The following is a 15,395-nucleotide window of genomic DNA, read 5'->3' as shown; positions in this document are numbered from 1 at the left end:
AGTTAAAACAATCTGTTTGTGGTCTGACACTGATTTATGAGGTGTAGCTTATTTATCTCCTTTGTTTGAATTGTCTTTTTCTCTGCTGGTGATCAGATATATTTTTAATATACTTTGTTTAGTTTTGGCAGAAAATTAAGTCCTCTGAGGATTAGTGGTATGCTACACCCTGAATTAACTGCCAAAGATGCAATAATTTTTCCCTTCTGCTTAATTGTATTGTGGAAGCAATCAGTCATGCAGCAAAAGCAATTACGTTTTTGTTTTTATTCTATTTTCTTACTATTTTTGTTAATATCAAAGTGCATACAGTGTTTGAAAACATGCTCTCTCTCGAGCATACTCTATCTCTGTGAAAGCGAGGAAGCAAACCAAATCCAATGGTAATGAAATAAGTCTTGGTTTTGAGGTAGGGTACGGGGTAGAAGAAAGAAATGCATATTCACAAATATCTCATAAAAATATTTTATGAAAACTTATTTAATAGATTTTGACAAAAAAATAAAATTAGAAAGATGTGACTGCCCTCCACAGAAAATTACATCTATTCAACAAAAATGAAACACCTGAATGTCAAAAATATTCAGCTGAAATATTTTTATTCACATCTGCTGATAAGAATGCCCTATTGGCATTCAAAAGTCTCATGCCACTACTCTCAGTAGGCTTGGTTCATTAGCAAAGATTTTTCCCCTTGACGCACTTTTGGCCAATATATAACATGAGTAATTTTTTAATGTACTGAGTTTTCAGCTCCTAGGGGAAAAATATATCTCTGCTAAAAGTTGAAGCTATCATGGAAAAAATCAGTGATTTTATAAATATTTTTTTTTTTTACATAGAAAACGTATTTCTCAGGCATTTTTATTTGTAACCTTGGCATTACAAAGATCTAGTGCTACAGAGTACAGTACCAGCCAACCAGCTAACTGACACACTGGGATCCCAACCTCAACTACTCCATGATATGGGTAGATATTTTGGAAAACTGTATGATTTTGGAACAAATTTTTCTTTCTGTTTCAACAATGAACACAAGGAGGATGTCCACTTATTTGTAATGCACAAAAAAGCCTTAGTCCTTTGAGCACTGCATCCAAATATACTGAAATAAATCTGTCTTGCCACTTTATACTGTCTGACTGTACATCATTCTTATTCATCACTCAGAATCATAATTATTCCCAAATTGCAAGCAAATGATGCTTTAAAACCTCTAAGGGTCCAGGAAAAGTGTTGATGAGAAGAAACACCACAGATTTCTTTGGATCACATTCAGTGATTTCTGCCCTTGATCTCCCTGAATCTGATATTAATTATAATACGCTTTATAATTCTAATTTTCTCCTGGTATAGCCTGATGGAAACTAGAGAGGGTGCTCTGGTGGATAATTTGGCTATTGTTTTTCTCAAATATCTGCATGATGTATGTACTTGCCAGGTATTAAGCTTATAAAATAAACAGCATTCAACATGGGGAAGAATGGACATTGCACATATATCAAGTACAAAGTATACAACCAATCCTGACTGTACTTTTAATCATACATCTTGTAGTTTTATGAACTTTCATATGAGCAAGATTCCATTTTCAAAAAAATGTAGCAGCAAGAATAAAATTTAATCATTTTGATGAGGTAATTTTATAATATCTAAAAAAAGTTTACTAAAGGATTTTTTAAACATACCAGAATTCATCAAGTTCAAAGAAAATTAAATACATATTCTCCTTTTTAAATATGTTGAACAACAAACAGTTGCTAAAGCTCCTTAGTAGTATCCAGAGAAAGAGAGAAACTCTACTTTAACGGTGGAAATCTAATTAGTAGCAACCTATTCATACACTGTAACTCTCAATGTGTATGCAAAACAATAGCTTCTGTTGATGTCTCATTATACTGTTCATCAAATTATAAATGTAATATATTTTCTTACATTTTGTATATAGTATTTAAAAATACCTTGTATACATTATTTTTGTACTGTGGGCTTGTCTGGAAAATCTATGCACATATTTACCAAACAGTTCATTTGATAGATTTAACAATATTTCAGAATAAAATATTGAACATTTTTTTCATTATTCCTCCAGCCCTTATTTTATAAAATATTGCACATCTTAACATTATTGAATTTTTTTCCTTTAATGGGATAGTTTGGCATTCAGCTTCATATTAAGTAACTTTCTTTAAAGCTCTTTTGCTCAACTCTTGAGCTTAATAGGCTGAAATTCAGTTTAGTGGAGCAGAGGGGGGGGTGACTGGGCAGGAAGAGCACAAGCGCAGCGGGTTCAGGGTGTTGAGTGTGGCTGTATGCGACAGGATTCACAATCTAGCACCTGGGTTACCCCTTCCATGTTTAATGCAGACTATTGCAATACACTTTATTTTCAGGGTGCAGCTGGAAAATCCCAAGTATCTAAATCAGTGCAGAACACAACCAGTTACCTTTTATACGGTACAATTTGCCAACATCAGCTTAAAGTACGGTTTTAGCAAAAGTCATTTTAACTGCTGTATTGGGTTTGTATGGCAAGGTTTTGGTAGTGGAGGGAGCTACAGGGGTGGCTTCTGTAAGAAGCTGCTAGAAGCTTCCCCCATGTCTGATAAAGCCAATGCCAGCTTGCTCCAAGACAGACCCACCACTGACCAAAGCTGAGCCCATCAGCCACTGTGGTAGTGCCTCTGGGATAACAGATTTAAGGAGCGGGGGGGGGCAAACCTGCTGCAGAGCAGCAGCTGGAGAGAGGAGTGAGAATATGTGAGAGGAACAACTCTGCAGATACCAAGGTCAGTGAAGAAGGAGGGGGAGGAGGTATTCTAGGCACCAGAACAGAGATTCCCCTGCAGCCTGTGGTGAAGACCCTGGTGAGGCAGGCTGTCCCCCTGCAGCCCACAGAGGTTAACAGTGGAGCAGATACCCACCTGCAGCCCGTGGAGGACCCCATGCCAGAGCAGGTGGATGTGGGCCCAAAGGAGGCTGTGACCCTGTGGGAAGCCCTCACTGGAGCAGGCTCCTGGCAGGACCTGTGGCCCCGTGGAGAGAGGAGCCCTCGCTGGAGCAGGTTTGCTGGCAGGACTTGTGACCCTGGGGGGGACCCACGCTGGAGCAGTCTGTTCCTGAAGGACTGCACCCTGTGGGAAGGACTCATGCTGGAGAAGTTCATGAAGGACTGTCTCCTGTAACAGGGACCCCACACTGGAGCAGCGGAAGAGTGTGAGCAGGAAGGAGTGGCAGAGACAATGTGTGATGAACTGACTGCAAACCCTATTCCCCATCCCCCTGCACTGCTTGAGGGGTGGAGGCAGATAAAATAGGGAATGAACCTGAGCCCGGGGAGAAGGGAGGGGTGGGGGGGAAGGTGTTTTAAGATTTGGCTTTATTTCTCATTATGTTACCCTGATTTGATTGGCAATAAATTAGATTAATTTCCCTGAGTGGAGACTGTTTTGCCTGTGATGGTAATTAGTGAGTCATCTCTCCCTGCCCTTATCTTGACCCACAAGCCTTTCATTATATTTCTCTCTCCCCTGCCCAGCTGAGGAGGGCAGTGATAGAGTGGCGTTGGTGGGTACCTGGCATCCAGCCAGGGTCAACCCACCACAACTGCCTGTTTTCTTAGAAAGTTAGGAAGACCTGCTTGAAAGGCCACCTTCTCTCCTTCCCCATGCTGCTGCTGTGTAGCTGTGACCAGAAGCCAGAGCAAGCCCGTAGCCTCACTGTGCTGAAGGAGCTGGTGCTGCTGCAGGTTCCATGAGTCCAGCCTATTCCAGGGGCCTCCCACCCCAGAGGGCTGGTCTGGGCCAGAGTCAGGTCATCGCCAGGAACTCACAGACCTCTGAAACCCGGGCAGGAGACCACACTTGGGAACTTTTGAAGTGGAAAATATGGCCTGAAACAGATTAGGGAAGGCTTTTAGTTTTGATACTAACCGTTTCATTGGAATACTCTGCTATATGCTAAAAATGAGGAAATCAATTACCATAGTACTTAAACACCATATCTACCATAATGCCAGAGGCAGACCTGGGCTCTTGTCTGAACCTAGAAGCAAGCCACTCTGTGTCCATCCAAAGATTACAGAAATCATCTGGAAATCTCAGGTGCTTGAGGCAGTGCTAAAGAATGATAACTGTATTCTTCATTGAAATGGTTTTCATTTAGCCCCATCGTTTGGAGATGATGAAAAAGGGGAAATGAAAGGTAAAAGATGAATGTACCTATGCAGAATGGTGCAAGTACGCATGAAAGATGATCCTACACAGCATACCAAATACAGCTCTAAAGCAGAGATCCATGACTTAATGAGAGTGTCAGTAGTGGTTAATGCATTGCTCTGCATGGGATATGAATCAGGCCATACCTTCCCATGGTAAGGAAAGTGTGATTTCAGATTGTTTCTGATATCAACATGCAACAATTCTGAGCAAATATTGAACTTATAATGATGATCACTGCATTTTAATTACTGAATAAATTATGTTGCATATAATAGTCAGTCCACTTGCAAGTACATTACATTTCAAGTACAAAAAATGACTATCGACTGAGAAAAAAGAATCCTGTTTTCTCAAAAGCATGCAAAAATCAAAGAAAAACAGTACTTTCCTGAAGTAGATAGCAATTTTATTAAAAACAAACAGACAAAAAAATCCCACAAAACTATGCGCACACACATACACACGAAGAGGAAAATTGGAAAAATCATATCATGATAGATTTCCCCCTACTTACCTTCTAACTTCTCCTCAACTTCTTGCTCGCATAGTCACAACAGTAGGGCAACTGGAATGACATCATCAGACCTGTGTAGAACACTCAGAGCATGAATTGCATTGCTGAATAATCAGAATTTTTCTCCTAGAATGCCCATTCTGTATTCTGAGCTAATACACTATTCTGAAAATTGAATATCTTTGCAATCATTTTAATATAGAACAGAACAAAACAATGCTGAAAGATGCTTACATTTAAATAAATTAGAACAAACTAGCAAATTGCAGAGGTTGAGATACAGGATGAATTGTGAGCACGAGGCAACTTTATCTAAAAAGAGTTCAAAACATGCTTTATCTCTGAATTCTTGAGGGGTGAAAAGAAAATCCACAATAAAGGAGGCAGTAGAGGAAGCTAGTTTTTTCACACAGTAACCAAACCTTTGTAAAGGGCAGATCCACCACATAATCCCTATTTACTGCAGTCTAAACTCTTGTAGGCAAATGTAAATATTCAGCATAAGAATGTGTGCACAATTCAGACATTCTTTATTCCTCCAGAGCAAGGCCTCTTCCGTACAGCTCATTGTCAATATAAGATAGCTGTCTGTGCAGAGAAAAGAAAAAACCACATTGTCCACTGTAAGCTTAAGCCCTTGCTCCAAAACGAAGGTTACTCTAATTTGAAACAAGTCTTTCTTGAGTCTTGGCATCAAGATATTTTCAGGCAATAAATATGTATGAACAAGTTCCTTATTACAGATTCCACAAAGGGCTTTATTCAGGTCTCTAAATGAAGTTTTTAAGAAAAGCCTTTTTTGTGTGTGTGTTGGGCAGTTTCCACATTTTTTGTTTAATAAAATTTGTAAACAAAACAGTCGGGATTTCATTACATTAATGTGGTGTACACAGACATTGTAAATGAGTATGACCACTGAACATACTCATTTCTGGACTACACAATGTGTGGCAGTCTTCTAAAATTAGGGATTCGCTAGCTCACTGTGTTTGTTCTGTGTGTTGCCAGTGTGCTTTAGTGAGAGTGGTTTAGTATTATAAAGTTTTAGTTAAGTTAATGCTCATTTTGCACCATGCAGTGTAAAGAGCTTGAATGTACAAAAAAAAAAAAAGGGGGGGGGAGGGAGAGGAATTTCTTAGCATATTATTACTCAATCACCTAAAAATGTTGGTATGTCATACTTTGTCATTTGATAGTTATTTTGCAATGCTCTTAGCAGACATATTGCTTCCCTAGATAGAGATTGTCTGAAAATTTCATTACAAACAAGAGCCTTCAGGGAAGAATGTTGCCTAATGAAATTAATCATTATACAAGTTTACTCTTTAATAAGCTACTTTATAAGAGATTGTTTCTAGTTTGGATATATTAGTGCAGATATGCTGTTTTGACAGTCACCACAGCATACAAGAAAGAGAAAGAGCAGGAGGGGAGAAGGATTGAGGGAAGGGAGGAGGAAAGAGAGGGAAAGAAGAAGAAATAACCTCTTTACCATCCCTTCCTCTCTTCCCCCTAATATGTCCTGTGAAACACTTGACCTCAGAAAACCACCTGGTCGTTAATCATGTGATAGATAGGAGATGACTACATGACTGGAGAGAGTGAAGATATATCCTATAGAGTATAGGTTTGGTATATTCTCGAGCTATGTTTATTGTACCTCACAGGTGTTAACGCAAATCAAATAATCTACAGAGAGGCTGGACATGATACAGAGGAATTGGATTTTGAGTCCTGTTCCTGTTTTATCCCTTAGAAGTTTTCAGGTGGGTATTTCTATGCAGGAGTCTTCTGGCTTTTTTTTTTTTTTTTTTTTTCAGAATCAGAGACTCACTGGTTCACTTGTGTCTGCCTCAGAGTTTAGGACCTACCTGAACTTTTTTCTTTTCTGTTTTTTTTTTTTAAATTATTATTTTATTTTAATTTTATTTTTAATAGTGCACTGTCTATTGGGCTTAAGGTTACATGCAATTGTGCAACTAGGAGGACCCTTGATTTAGAAAAAAAAAAAATCAATGGGTCCAATGCACAAGGTAGATATAATTACTCATAACACCTTAAGAACTACTTCTGGTCAAGCTTCAGGTCATTCACTGGTGATAGATTTCCCTGAAATCTATTTTGCTTATTTGCAAATATATTTTTCTTCTTATGCAATGTATTCTTAACTGTCTTTGAAGGTAAGCTCATACTTGGAGATTAAAAAAGGAAATCTGCTATAGCTTTCCAGTGACCATCAGCAGTGTTAGCAGGTGGCTGATGCTTCATGAATTATTGTTCCAGACTTGTACAACTGCAGAGTTTGGTCGTCATCTTTCTTTTCTTCAGCTTTCATAAAGACTTTGTGTTGCCTCCAGAGTTAACTCTACAGGCAAGAAAATCAACATACTACTTTGGGCATGAAATCAGAGTAGTCCCACAAGACAAAATCAGAGAACACTACAAATCATCTGCTTCATGTGTGTCCAGTAACAGGTTAGTTTTCTGCAGGCCACACTGGTACAGGGACATATGGCTTCTGCCTTGGCGCTGGAGCAGGGGGAGCTGTCTTTAGTGTCAGACAGTCCTAAAGGAAAAGGTATATGATGGACTATTCCTCCTTTTCTTTCTATCCATGCATATCACTTCTTTAGTTCAATATTTGTTCTCAGAATTCACAGTAAACGACCTTCTGAGGTGAAAACATACTATACTCCAGAAAAAGGTATATTATGAATTAGACATAAAAATACAAAATGTTAAAAATAGACAAGGCATATGAAAGGGCATGGCATTTTACTTGGTTATATTGTTGTGAACCCAGGTTTAATTCACAGAAATTAGCTACAGATCTGTAGGCCTGGTATTTTTCTCAGATGAAGAACATAATCTGGAAAAGAAAGGAGAAAAAGCAATTTTTATTTTGAGCATGAACTATAAACTATCGAATTTGCAAATTTGGACACTAGCTTCACTATGAGGCTTAGCCAGCCTTTTATAATTTAACAAGTAGCCCTGATAATCTGCTACATTGTGCACAATCATTGTGCCATTTCTAATTAAAATTGACAAACCCCTTGAAATTTCCCCTAGAAAAAACGCGGCAAGTTTAGGATAGCTTGAACTGGTTTAGGTTTTTGGAATGTATTTTTAAATAAGCACTTTTTGGAAGAGAAGCAACAATGTATAGAAAAGTATAAAAAGCCAGTACAAATGTCCAGAAAACCACACAGCCTTCTTGCAATGCTTACAAAACCTTTACCATATAAGAAAACATCGTGAAAGCACCACTTTCTCTCTAGGCATGTTAAAGATGCTTTGTGCTTATTTGGAAGGGGAGTCTCTGAGAAAAATATTGTCTTATATACAGTGTGATCAGAGCTGTTGTCTGGATGGCTGCTTGTCTGTTAAACCTGAAACTCCTACTGCAAAATACAGTGTGTGCTATGGCTCTTATAAATGACCTACTTAATCTTGATAGAGGCAGCACTGGACCACTTAATTCAAAGGCATCGTTTGACACCTCCTCCTCTCCTGCAACAAGATGGCATCCTTGTAGTACAATAAAAGAGTGGTTGGAGGGTGCCGTACAACAATTTGCGGATCAGGAAGCCAGAATCCTTCAGTCTTCATCTATACATTTCTACGCAGAATTATGACAGTCCTCTCTTCATACCTAACTGTGATTAAAGCTAGTTGTGTAATTCAACTTATTTATAGAAAAATACCTTTCTCTACTTCTGTGAAAATAGTGCAGGCCTTAATGGCCAATTTTTTAATGAAGCAAATGAAACAGTGGGGAAAATGTTACCAATATATACGAGTGCTGTATACAGTCCTGTGAGAGGGTATGCATTTTGCATATTTCAGGAGATTAATTTTGCCTGCAGTAACGCAGTCCACTTCTGGAAGGAACAGAGTAAATTTCTGAGACCATGCAGGGGGGTGGGAGAGAGTGGGGAAGAAATGGCACCAAAATGCAGATCTGCATCTACTCATATGTTAGGGGACTTCTGGAAGTTGATATTGTTAACATCCTTACAGACAGAGTACTGAAGTAGCTTTTGTAGAGACATTTCATTCTGGAACGAAAGTACATTTTTATTGATAGTGGCTCTCTTTTGCTCTACGAATACAGAATTGATGATGCTGAAGCCCCCATCTTGGCTAAGACACCTAGCTAGTGTTGTAATAGGCATATAATACAATGCATATACTCAGTAAGTATCTGGTTTAAGCAAGAACAGAACTGTGTTCTTTGCATGTGTGTCTTGCAGGTAATCAATGAGGTTGGTTGAAATGCATGGATTTGCATTCCTACCTCTAAAGACTGCGTAAAAAACCAACCCCCCCAAAAAAACAATTGGCCAGAATGCTTGTGGTTTCTGAAAAGATCTATTTATCTCTATTTTACACTTGTGCCTTCCCAAGTGACAATGAGGTCCAGAAAGAGAGTTCTGTTTCCTTGAGAACTTAATAGCAGAGAAATTGGTTCAGAGAGGGGAAGATAGAATTCTACATAACAGTTCTGTGATTTAGAGGGAAAAAATATCATTACAAGGGGAAAAAAAGTCCTTTTTCTGTCTTTGTTTAACATCTTTGTGTGTGTGTGTGTATGTTTTGTTTTCTGTTACAAATAAGTGAAGGCAGGAATTTTGAGAAAAAAACCTTCTATTTACTACTTTAATTTGAAACCAATTTTTATGAGTTACTTGTAAAAAAAGGAAGATATAAAAGTCCATACAAAGTTATAGACTCTTAGATTTCCTACTGCAATAAAATGAGTCTCTTTTTTATACCTGTTATTCCTTTAGATTGAGTAATGCACCTGACCTAGCCTATGCTTCCTTGTTTCCATCTTTGTTGATGAGACACATGAACAGCATTTATTTTCTGGCTGCCCTCTCCTTCTCTCCCTCTCTTTTCAAGTACTTGGATTCATGTGTAGCATATTTTGGCTTCTTTCGTCTTCTTGCATGATGAAGCATCTGCCTGTGGTGCCGAAGCTACTGGCAGTGCCTGTGTTTGCCCCAGAGCACGTTACAGATGGTAATGTCATTGCAGATAATGATAGCCTAATATGCTCACGGTAGCAACAGGGGACAGATGCTGCTTTTGTTCAGTTTTCAGCGGCAGATCCACCCTGCAGACTGGGGCGGAGGGGGGAAAACTACTTTAAGAACAAGCAGCAGAGCTGGCAATTTAGGTGATGGCCACTGGGTGGGGCAAAAGTGCACATCATTAAAAAAAAAAAAATACCGTGGAGGATTTGTCGGAAACAACAGGGGAATCAAAAGCACGACTCTTTAGGGTGGCCACGAGATTCTCAAAGATGTGGAAAAAGAGTTTCTACATATGAAACAGTAGACATTCTTAATTACTTTCATTACTTCCTCACTAACCTACATCAGATTACACAGGGGACCATTTCAAGGCATCTTGTCTACCAGGGTATGGATGTGAAAAAATCACACCCGATAATCTTCCATCATCACCAGTGCTTTTTCCACAAGGGGTTTACACTTACACATAAACACTTAAAATCCCACTGTAGAATGGCAAAGAACCATCCTTCCAGAGACTGCAAGCATCTATAATACATGTTGTTTGTTTACCTTTTGCTTTTGTGCAGCATAGTTGGATGAGGAAATACTTGCCAGACCATTATACTAAGTAGGAATTTGACTATCACTATTTTTATTGAGTGTAATGTTTTAACAAATTGCACTTGTCTTATTTCTCAGTTTAATATCTTGGGATCCTAAAAGAAAATTTGTATGTTTTTAATGATTAACATGATTTTAGTGCAAAACAGCATTTTTCCCTCTTGTAGTTAGCAACACTAATGAGAGCACAGACCTCAGATTATCCGTCATCCGTGTTCAGCCAGTGTATCAGAAACATAGCAGAGAAGCTGGTAGCTGAGCAAAAACATTGCCCTGTGCATGAACTTCTTGTATACCCTTTTACCAATACTCACATCAGCAATCTGTTTTCTGCCATAACATGATTGCTCTGCATGAGGTCCTTGAAAAGATTTCTTCCCACAGAACTTCTTTTCCTTTGGTATTTTTATGTGGGAAGGAAAATTGTTGATCTTAGTTCAGCAAGTCCTTAAAAAGGAAGACATAGGGAAGAAGAGAGGAAGTATTTCAGACGTTTCTAACAAATTTCCCAGACTTTTCCTGAAAAGCAATTGGAAAATAAACAAATAAACAGAAAGTCTCCATCATCTTTATAAGGCAACTGCCATATTCTAAATCAGCCAAAGGAACTAATCTGCATGCAGTTGTCCAAGCACTAAATCCAAGACAGAGTATTGCCCTTTCTTTTTAGACAAGGCCTTAAAAACACATATTTTTTTTTTGTCCTCTTCATCTTCCTACTTCTTCATTACTATATCCACCTATAACTCTAGAAGACCTCTCACATTTATGAACTCAGTAACTATTATTGTTTGTGTCATAGGGTCAGTGGACAGGACAGATTATAATACAGTATCATTTTCTGGAGGGATAAAAGAACACCATAACTTATTTTCTGCAAAAAGACTAAAGCAAGGTGATAGAAGCCATTATATTTCCTCAGTCATTTAACTCCATGGCTGGCACCATTTTTCACTGACCTCACAACTATCTCTCTTTCTACAGACATTTCAATTAAAGCTACTTTCTGTGACTAAAGCAGCCATCTGCCTATGTCGTGAGTCCTTCTGTTGCTAGAGAGGACTATTTCTCCTCACTCTTCTTTAGAGGAATTGACCACCCAGACATATTTCTACTTGCGGTACCTGGCCTACAAAATGAACTGCTGATTTCAGGTCATTTCCTGTTCATCAGGCATACCAATCAACAAAAATCATTAAAACAGATGTTACTATCTGTTAGTGGCTTTAAAAGAGAAGACACTGGAGAGCTGAACTACCTTGCAGAAATTTCCAGATGTGAAATGGTCCAATGCACATCACTTTCTTAATGGTCCTAGCCTGTGGATAAATGAACTTAATTCTTCATTGTTGCCAACTTTGCATTTTTCAAAATATTAAAAACTGAAGTGAAGAAAAGCAAGCACAGTCACAGATAACCATGAACTTGTCAACAGTACTTGGACTGCATAGTGTTTCAGAGGATACAAAAAAAACCTCTGCTAGAGTCTTTTAGTTGTCCTGTTGTAGTGATGATAAACAACAAAACAGAAAAAATTAATCTCAATAGTGTATGTAGTTTTACAGAAAGGGGGATGACTGAAATATGGAGACATTACTCCTGGCTTGCCAAGGAAGTGTGTAATTATGCTGGATATTGGATATCAAACTCGTAACTGCTGTCCTGTAATAACAAGATCACCTTTCCACCCTGTCTTGCACTGCAAAGCTAAGATAATAATGCTTTTTAATAATGTAATTACTGATAGTACTTATTACTTAAAATATTACCCAGTGTTGTAGTACAACTGCCAGTCAAACTGTGTACCAGAGCTGAGTCTGTTTCATAAGGCTTTATAAAATGTGAAGCACTTCAAACATATAGGTAACCATGGCTGTATACAAATGCGGAGACTGAAATACAAGTTTGGGCTTTTCCTCCAGGTAACTCTCTCTTTCCTGAACAAACTCTGTACTACTGTACAAAGCAGAGTCTTTCAAATTAATTCAGCTTTGGGCCCTAGTATTGGCTTGAGCATACTCTGACTAGGTCTTCCAAGGTATCTTCTTCCATGCATTGAAAGTTTCCAATTTACTTCTCTTCCAAAAATCAGTCATAATCCCTGTCTAAAGAAGTTGTAACTTTCCAGCCTACACAGTGAGTACATTGGAGATTTCCATTTAGATTTATGCCTCCTGACTTCCCATCCTTGTCTTCGACCACCGAGAAACTCTGCTTTTTCATACTTGTGGTGGGAATTAAATGTGGCAATATATTCAACATGGGTTCAACAGTCAATAAACAATTGTCAATAGCAACTTGAAATATTCAGTTAGGGCCTAAAGTAAATTTAATAAAAATTTCATAAGAGTTAATTAACATAAAACAGCCAAATGCAAAATGAATTAAATAAACTAAAATAAAGTTCATGTTTTAATCAGCAAAGCCTTGTTGCTTAACAGCTCCTCCAGGCTTAATGTTCAGCTTAGTTTCTGGATCACACTCTTTCAAATTGCTCCACAGAGACATAAATCTGACTGTAGCTACTGTATACTCTTGTGAGAGTGAGTATATGTGTATATTTCTGAGTGAGAATGTAAAATATAGTGTGCTGGTGAATTGCATGTGAATTAGTCTTTTCTGTAATAGGAAAAATTACATTGCAATATTTTTCTTTTACAGAACACTGTCAAATATTTTCAACTTTCTTTTGCTTGGGATGATACCAGAGAAATTCAAGAATAATACTGAACTCAATTAAACTGCATGAAAGCAGAATAAGGCTATTGACTTCACTGGAATTTTCCAGAATAGACACCAACATGTTTGAAATCTAATGCTAGCCCAAAGTTCCCTCCTTTGAGTGCCTTCATTGTAATATTTTTCTTTCTTGAGAAGGAAAAAAAGAAACCCCAAACATTTCACAAACTCTTAATCCATTGATCTAGGACACATGTATTTCAAAATAATGTCCAAACTTACACTTAAAGCCACGCAAATAGATAAATTATATGGATTATGCCACATGTGTTAGCCTACTCTGTCTGATCCGTTATGCATCATCACGCAACCCTCTGAACACTGTGAACACAATGAGTGAAAATGCAGCCGAGATGTCTTTTCTCCCTCCAGTTTCTTACTGAAGTTCAGAAAAACTTGACCACAACATGTTCTAAGCAACAAAGTTGCTGTTGTTTGGCAAGGTATAGCAACTAAGCAATCAATACACTAGCTGGCTACTTCTTGGATCTAAAGCGAGAGGGTTGAACTCCCAGTAGGATATCCACTGGCCTACCTGGGGCCCTGCCCTGGCTGTGCCTCTGTCCAGGAAGATGGGGAGAGAAATGTTGTCTAGCATTAGCTATAACACCAGGTCCAGAATGTATCAGACCAGTATTTTCTGTGTGCTCAGATATATGTCTGAATTTTCCTGACAAATGTAAAAAAACTTTATTTTTTGTTAATAACTACATGGAAATCTGCTTGTATGGTCACCTAGCTTATATATTTTATATATATATATATATATATATATAATATATTAATAACCTGCTCCATTCTTCAGTCTCTTCAGTCTATATTTCTGCTAAGGACTTCTATTTTCATATATGTTATCTGAGTTTTTTTCCCTAATTTTCCCCATCTCTAAGTTCATAATGATACTATTTTGTATCACAAAGATTGTGAAATTTAAAAGTGTCAGGAAGAGCTTTTTGGGCCTCAGGTAGAAAGTTTCAAACAAGTGCAAAGTGACTTTTTATTTGCTGAAGTCTATAAATGAATCTGCAGCTCAGAGCAAGCTTGTGAAAAGAAATTCTCTAAGGCAAAATAGTTCACATGGTCCTACTCAAGACAAGCAGGTAACTTCTGTTGTGGAAGTTGTGTGCTTCAAATACAACTAATTGAATTCTAGAAATTTTTATGTGGGAGCAATTACTGAATGAAATATTTTTTCATTCTCAAAATTATTATTCAGAATTAATATTAAGCATAATTTGTTGGGTTTTTTAAAGCAGTATTGATTTCAGTTATCTTGTTAAATGACTAGCGATCACTGTTAAAGAGGGTCCCCTCTGACAACCCTATAGCTATCAGCACTGTATCTGAAAAGCAACACTTGTAAAAAGGCCAGCCATCCTTTTACTATTGGTATGCCTTAGATAGTCACTGCATGATGTTTTCTGTGGTTTATCACATATTCATTCAGTGGAAAAGATTTTTAACAGAAAAATGCAAGAACATGTTTGACAGCCGGAGAAGACAACTCCTCAGGTACACCCTTGATTTTAAACAAAGTTGCTAAGATACAAGATTTTGATGAATGATGTTTTATAGTTTGAAATGCATTCTATGGGACCAACAACTCTGCATCAACATCTCACAGCTAGACCCACCTAGTAAAACTGATTTAATTTTGATGGTGTGGAGGAAGGTTCTCAGGCTTCCTTAGATATGAGTTCCTACAACTTCTCTTTAGTAAAACTTTCCAAAGGATGCGACCTGGGAAAACATAATCTGGGAGTGCAGCACAGGCTGGGATCCACCTGGCAGGAGAGCAGCTCTGTGGAAAGGGACCTGGGGGTCCTGGTGGACAGGAAGCTCAACATGAGCAAACAGTGGCTGCTGCAGCCAAGAAGGCCAACAGGGTGCTGGGTGGCATCAAAAAGGGCATCACCCACAGAGAGAAAGGAGTCATTATCCCACTGTACTCAGCACTTGTCAGGCCACACCTGGAGTACTGTGTGCAGTTCTGGTCCCCGCTCTACAAAAAGGATGTGGACAGGCTGGAAGGGGTCCAGAGAAGGGCCACCAAGATGATCAAAGGACTGGGAAGCTGCCATATGAGGGTAGGCTGGGAGAGCTGGATTTGTTCAGCCTTGAGAAAAGGAGGCTCAGAGGGGATCTCATCACCATGTACCAGTACTTAAGGGACAGCTACAAAGGAGACGGAGACTCCCTTTTTACATGGAGTCCCATGGAGAGGACAAGGGGGAATGGACACAAGTTGCTCTTGGGGAGTTTCGGATTGGACACCAG

This window comes from Phalacrocorax aristotelis, chromosome 2 (genome assembly GCF_949628215.1).
Source record: "Phalacrocorax aristotelis chromosome 2, bGulAri2.1, whole genome shotgun sequence".
Taxonomy (NCBI): domain Eukaryota; kingdom Metazoa; phylum Chordata; class Aves; order Suliformes; family Phalacrocoracidae; genus Phalacrocorax; species Phalacrocorax aristotelis.
The sequence above is the reverse complement of the archived record's forward strand: the minus strand, read 5'-3'. Positions refer to the sequence as shown.